Below are 5,858 nucleotides of genomic sequence, written 5' to 3' on the forward strand. Positions count from 1 at the left end.
TGGGAAAATGAAGATTTGTACAAGATAATTTATCAGTTGTAAATGTCTGTGAACCCAAAAGGAACACTTGCAGTTGAATCAAAGTCATGCCAGTATTTACTACTATTTTTGGTTTTTTTATGTGGTGGTGGGGAGCAGAGAACATCTTTGGGGAATCCTTCATTGCAGTGGACCCCTCATCTGGAAGAAGGATTGTTTTTGGTCTTATCATCATTACAGAAGTAAAACTAAAGGTTTCACGGGAATATAGCTTTCCAAGAGAGGAAGCCGCCGTACATGAAGTCAGGTCATGGATCTAGCTAGCTCAGTGTCATTGACACTGAGGGACAGCAGCTCTCCAGAATTTCAGTCCAACCTGGAGATGTCAAGTATTGAACTCCGGGTTTTCTTCATGCAAAGCAGATGCTTGACAACTGAACTACAACCCTTCCATCACATAATACATCACTATGGACAGTGAGAAAACTAAGGAATGGGCACATTTTAGTTGGTTTGCTACCAGGTCAACCCTTTATGCCACTTTAATGGCAAAACTGTGAATGGCAAAGATCTTCAGTGCTTCAAGAATGAAGAAAACCCAAAGGATGGGCCTGGAGTCCTACTTTTGTCAGACTGCATGTTTAATCAGGGTTTTGAACACTAATTAAAGATGAAGTCAGTTGGTGAAGGGAGGGAAGAAGATGATGTGGGCAAGATTGTCTATCTTCATCTCTTTCTCCCCACCCAAACCTAGCGCTGAACAATGCCCCCAATTTGGTTTGGGGCTGGGTAGGAGCAGTTTGCCTCAGATCAGGGCCTGATCAGGATTGGAGCTGAATCAGGCGCTAAACTGAATTGTGGCTCCTTTGCAGAGCTCTAGTGTCTCGAGATATTCCTAGTTGTATAGCTATTGTTTCCAATGGCAGTCATATGTGTTCCATTGCATCTCATTTGGCCCTCAATTGCTGCCACATTCATCCCTGCCATTCTTAACGCTTGCATGAGCAACTGAGTGTACGAAATACTGCTGGCTGGACCTGCTGAGAACTACAAATACATAGGGTTTTCTAGCCATTTTTTAAAATCCCCTGCACTTGCTTCAGTGTTATACTTCATTAGCCCCAATCCAGGACTCAGCTACATTTGCAAAGAAAAAGCGCTTTATATGTGTTGTATATGTATTACAACACTGTGACGTCAGATAGCGCTGTGGAGTTCCATGTTTGCCAACGCGATTTCTCATACAAAGTTTACAACACGTTTAACTGAAACGCTTCTTTGATGTGTCTAGATCCAGCCCTGGTGGCTATGCGAATATAATGAAGGCAGAAGGATTTTGTGCGAAACTTCATTTTCAGCAGGCTCCTCTTTTATGTACATTTTCCTGAAAACTGGGGTGAGGCAAGTGGGTGGGAAGACAACCTAATCAACTGCATCTGGTAAGATTCTCTTCTCCCATTCATTCGGGAATATTGACTGCGTGTCGGGTTTCTCTCAATGTCATGCAATCTATAGGGACACCTGCTCGGTTGCCTCATTTAAAAACAGTGTGGGAAAGAGCTCCTGTTCTAAACCCAGAGCAGAGAATTTGGCTTTGGAGGCTCCCTCCTTTCACATCCCAGCTCCTCTGAACCCCCTTCTGGAATCCCTGAAAGCACAGTAGCCTTTATGTGCCCAGCTCTCGCTCCCACACACGGCGTTACATGAAGTCCCCGCCCCACACTCCAAGAAAGGGAACAAAACCACCAAACCTTGGAAAGTTCCCTTCACAAAGTAGTAAAAGTTCTCCATTGAGGTGCACACACTGGCACTGCGTGTATTTGTATTGAGAGCTTGTGCACTCGCACACCCCCACACACAGTCACACAGACACACAGAGAGTATTCTCCAAGTCAGAATGTTCTTTTTACCCTTGAAGTTGCCAGGGCAACCGAGAAGGAGCAACTGAAAAGCAAGTTGCTTGCAATGCGCTGTATAATCCTCTGTTTTCTAAACATGGTTGGAACAGGGGCTGGAATCAGCCGAGGAAGCTCCGGTGTCAGTTGTGGACATTAGCTTTTATCTCAGTTGCAAGGGTGAATCTCTTAATTTTGGTTTCTTTCAGTTTCTCATTTCCCAAGGTTTCCGCTCTCCACATAAGCTTGCAATTTTTTCAAAATTAAAAAAAAATCACAAGAATTCATCAGCATTTCACTGTGAACTGCTCCTAATAGACACATGTTTGCATGTAATTTTGCGATATTATGCACATTTTTGCAAGACATTGTTCCCTGACATAATGCAGATTTCATTCATAGCTGCGTCTCTAGACACCTTTTACTCTACCATATGCATTTTTTCAGACATGTGACTTGGCCGGAGAACTGAAATTACAAAATTTGGGGAAGTGCAAAATTCAAAGCACGGTTGTGTTTTGGTTTGTGATGTGTAAGGTAGACCCACCTTTCAAATGTCAGTCAGCTGTTGCACATGGGAAGGAGGTGAAGCACCAACATGGCTATATTCTTTCATTGGCAGTATGCCTCTGAATGCCAGTTGCTGGAAATCATCTTCACCTCTCAGGGACATTCAATGAAGCTGAATATTGGAAGACTTATAAAAATGGGTACTTTTTTCAAAGAAGCACATAATTGAACCATGGAACTTGCTCCCACAAAAGGCAGCAATGGCCATCAATTTGGATGCCTTAGAGAAAAGTCCAAGGGGTGTTTTTCTGCAAAAACACACAGACTGAAAGAAAGAAGTTGGGTGTCGTTGGCTAGGTGCAGAATACTAACTATGGCACTGTGCAAGGCCAAATCCAAGGTCCTACTGTCAAGGTGCGACAACTTCAAGAATGGCTTCAGATGACAGAAAACCCCAAGTCCCGCATTGACAGAGCTGAATTCTGCAATGAGAAGAAGATTGCTTGTTTAGAGCATAGTGACTTTTGTATTGTCAAATAATAGTGCCCCAGGGGGAGAAGCACTATATAGTAAGAGCAATAAGCTCATTGGGAAGAAAGCGCTCCCTTTCATTTTTATATTGTTTATATGCAAATTTATTCACTTTTACCTATATATTTAAATTATTTATTTACATTGTGATTACATTGGTTACACTGAATGTTCTAAGAACTCGATGTGTTAAGAGTTGTTAATAAAGTGTATGCTTAGGTTTGTTTGGGGACGCGGGTGGTGCTGTGGGTTAAACCACAGAGCCTAGGACTTGCCGATCAGAAGGTCGGCGGTTTGAATCCCCACAATGGGGTGAGCTCCTGTTGCTCGGTCCCTGCTCCTGCCAACCTAGCAGTTCGAAAGCACGTCAAAGTGCAAGTAGATAAATAGGTACTGCTCTGGTGGGAAGGTAAACGGCGTTTCCGTGTGCTGCTCTGGTTCTCCAGAAGCAGCTTAGTCATGCTGGCCACATGACCCAGAAGCTGTACGCCGGCTCCCTCGGCCAATAAAATAAGATGAGCGCTGCAACCCCAGAGTTGGTCATGACTGGACCTAATGGGCAGGGGTCCCTTTACCTTTTACCTTAGGTTTGTTTTTAAAAAAAGAGGGTTAGAGAAATTAGTGGAGAATACGTCTATTAATGGCTACTAGCCATGCTGGCTTTGTTCCAGCTCCCAGAGGCAGTGTGCCTCTGAGTACCAGTTGCTAATAATCATGGGTATCTGGTTGACCACTGTAAGAAGAGAGTGGTGGCTTAATCCAGCAGGGCAAGTTCTTATGTCCTTATACTTGCTTTGCCTCAGGCAGCAAAACATATTGGGTTGCCCCAGGCAGAGGCAGAAGTTACATGGAGGTCTACACAGCACGTCATTTGGCCTTCACAGTCCTCCCTGGTTCCAGGAGATGCCAGGAATTCATTAACTGTGAGAAAAGAGAACTCCGACGAGCGCAAACATAAACTAACACAGCACCAAATTAAAGCATCACTCGCATTTCACACTGCCCCTGCTTTGGGCTAATTAGTAGAGAAATTAAAACTCGCACTTGTCAGCCGCAGCAGAATCACGCTGAAATCATTTTGGAGGCGGTTGCACAGTGTTAAGATAACATGAAAATATTTGTATTTCAAATAGCGCTAACCTTAAAGCCATTAAAATCTCTCTCTGCTTAGGAACTGGCTTAGACCCACTGATCACTTTCTCAGCTGTGGATTTATTTAAGTTAAATATGCTGATGACATATGGCTGACTGACTTTATACAATTGCACCCCAACCTTACGGGAGGGGGGGATATGGCATGGATGCTATGGAATCTCGTATATTTCCTTCCTCAGAGGCCAGTTTTCTGATTACAGGCACTACTCCCAATCCTTTTCAATCCAAAGCTCCTCTGCATTAATTCCTTATGACAACAACAAACTGTAACTGGTGTTCAATGGTGTTTTGTGTTAGAAGGCAAAATTGGCACAGCCCTCAGGTTAGAGGTCTGCAAGGAATATACAGAAGGCAGGGCTAATGGGGCTGGCTTTCATAAATCCTTGGCACATACTGATAGAAGACAGCATGGGAGTGAGGTCTGGGCATGGGGCCCTGCAAATCGGCCTCAGGCATCTTGCTCTTTCCAGTTTGAGTGATTTCAAAATATGGCCACCTCCAATAATCAGATGACATTTACCTCAAATGCTGGTCACAATAACCTCTGCCAACTAGTAACATTGTGTGTGTGCCTATAGATACCTTAAAGCTCAGGTTGTACTGAGTAGAACCCAATTTAATTTGCTGGGGAAAGTAGTTCTTTCCCAAGAGTGGCATTTCCTCTCCAAATCCCTTAAACGTGTGAGCATTCGTTTTCCTTGATCCTGTCTGCTGCCATTTATTCCACCATCTGCAACAGCCTCAGCAGCACACCTTTCTGGTTCAAACTCCCCTCTCCTTCTCAGAATGATCACAGACAGTTAAGGATCGCATAATGAATAGGATGATGTCACAATGCCACACAGCCAATCAGATTAAGCTATGTGCTGACATCGTTAAGGGCAAACAAGTCTGAGCTGGAGTGAAGGCAATGCTTCCTCATCTAGGGGAAAAACTTTAGTAATTGGATTTAGTAATTAAAATGTTTTAACACTTAAAAAATACTTACAGGGCAGACTAATGGCCACTGAGTGCCTTCTTTTTTATTATTGATTGCAAGGGCATAGCTCTCACCATGAAACCATAGGGAAGGCAGGGGTGGCTAATTTGTGACCCTCTAGATATTGTTGGACTCCAACTCCCACCAGCCCCAGCCAGCATGCCCAGCGGTCAGGGATGATGAGAGTTGGAGTTCCAGTAACACCTGCAGCACTATAGGTCAACCACACCTACTACATAACCACCCTGACAGCGATAGTACTTTATGAGATCGCAACATTCTCAAGGGAGAATTGCAGACATATTGCCAAGATGTGAGACAAGAGCTGATCCAAGCAGCTGCAATTGGTCAAGGAAGGAAGGAAGGAAGGAAGGAAGGAAGGAAGGAAGGAAGGAAGGAAGGAAGGAGTCCTTAGTCCACCATGGAACTTAGTAGGAGAACAACTATGTCCCAGCCACATATTAACCTAGAATGCACAGATCAAGTGAATTCACTGCAGTGAAATTCCTTTCCCACCGCATTGATGAACCCTGTACCAGCTTATTTCTAGACCTGATGCCCAGACTGCCTCCTACAGATGCCACCTACTTCTTTTCTTGTTTTGTTCATTAGCCTTATCTGAGTTGTTTCCTATTTTTATTCTATTCCGGATTTTACCAGCTTGAATTTTGTATACGCTTTTGCCTGGGATTATGAGTTCTGAAGTCAAGCTTAAAACGCAAATATGAACATTAAGCTGATAATGAGTTTAACGCTTGGAATTTTAATTGCCTTGGTAGACACACCATTGAAATTAACATAATAGCAGG

At 43.6% G+C, this 5,858-nt stretch overlaps 1 long non-coding RNA gene across 2 annotated transcripts; it reads right to left on the reverse strand.

Moving 5' to 3' along the window:
• Window positions 1-1,591: 1,591 nt before the first annotated feature.
• LOC310852945 lies at window positions 1,592-4,836 on the reverse strand. Of its 2 annotated transcripts, none has more exons than XR_014568468.1 (3): window positions 4,653-4,836; window positions 2,422-2,556; window positions 1,592-2,119 (listed from the first exon to the last, which is right to left on the reverse strand). It is a non-coding gene; the product is annotated as an uncharacterized lncRNA (long non-coding RNA). The 2 variants fall into 2 exon arrangements; XR_014568469.1 differs by having other exon boundaries at window positions 4,465-4,836.
• Between the last annotated feature and the right edge of the window lie 1,022 nt (window positions 4,837-5,858).

Source organism: Podarcis gaigeae (assembly GCF_964106915.1).
Source record: "Podarcis gaigeae genome assembly, chromosome: 9".
NCBI lineage: Eukaryota > Metazoa > Chordata > Lepidosauria > Squamata > Lacertidae > Podarcis > Podarcis gaigeae.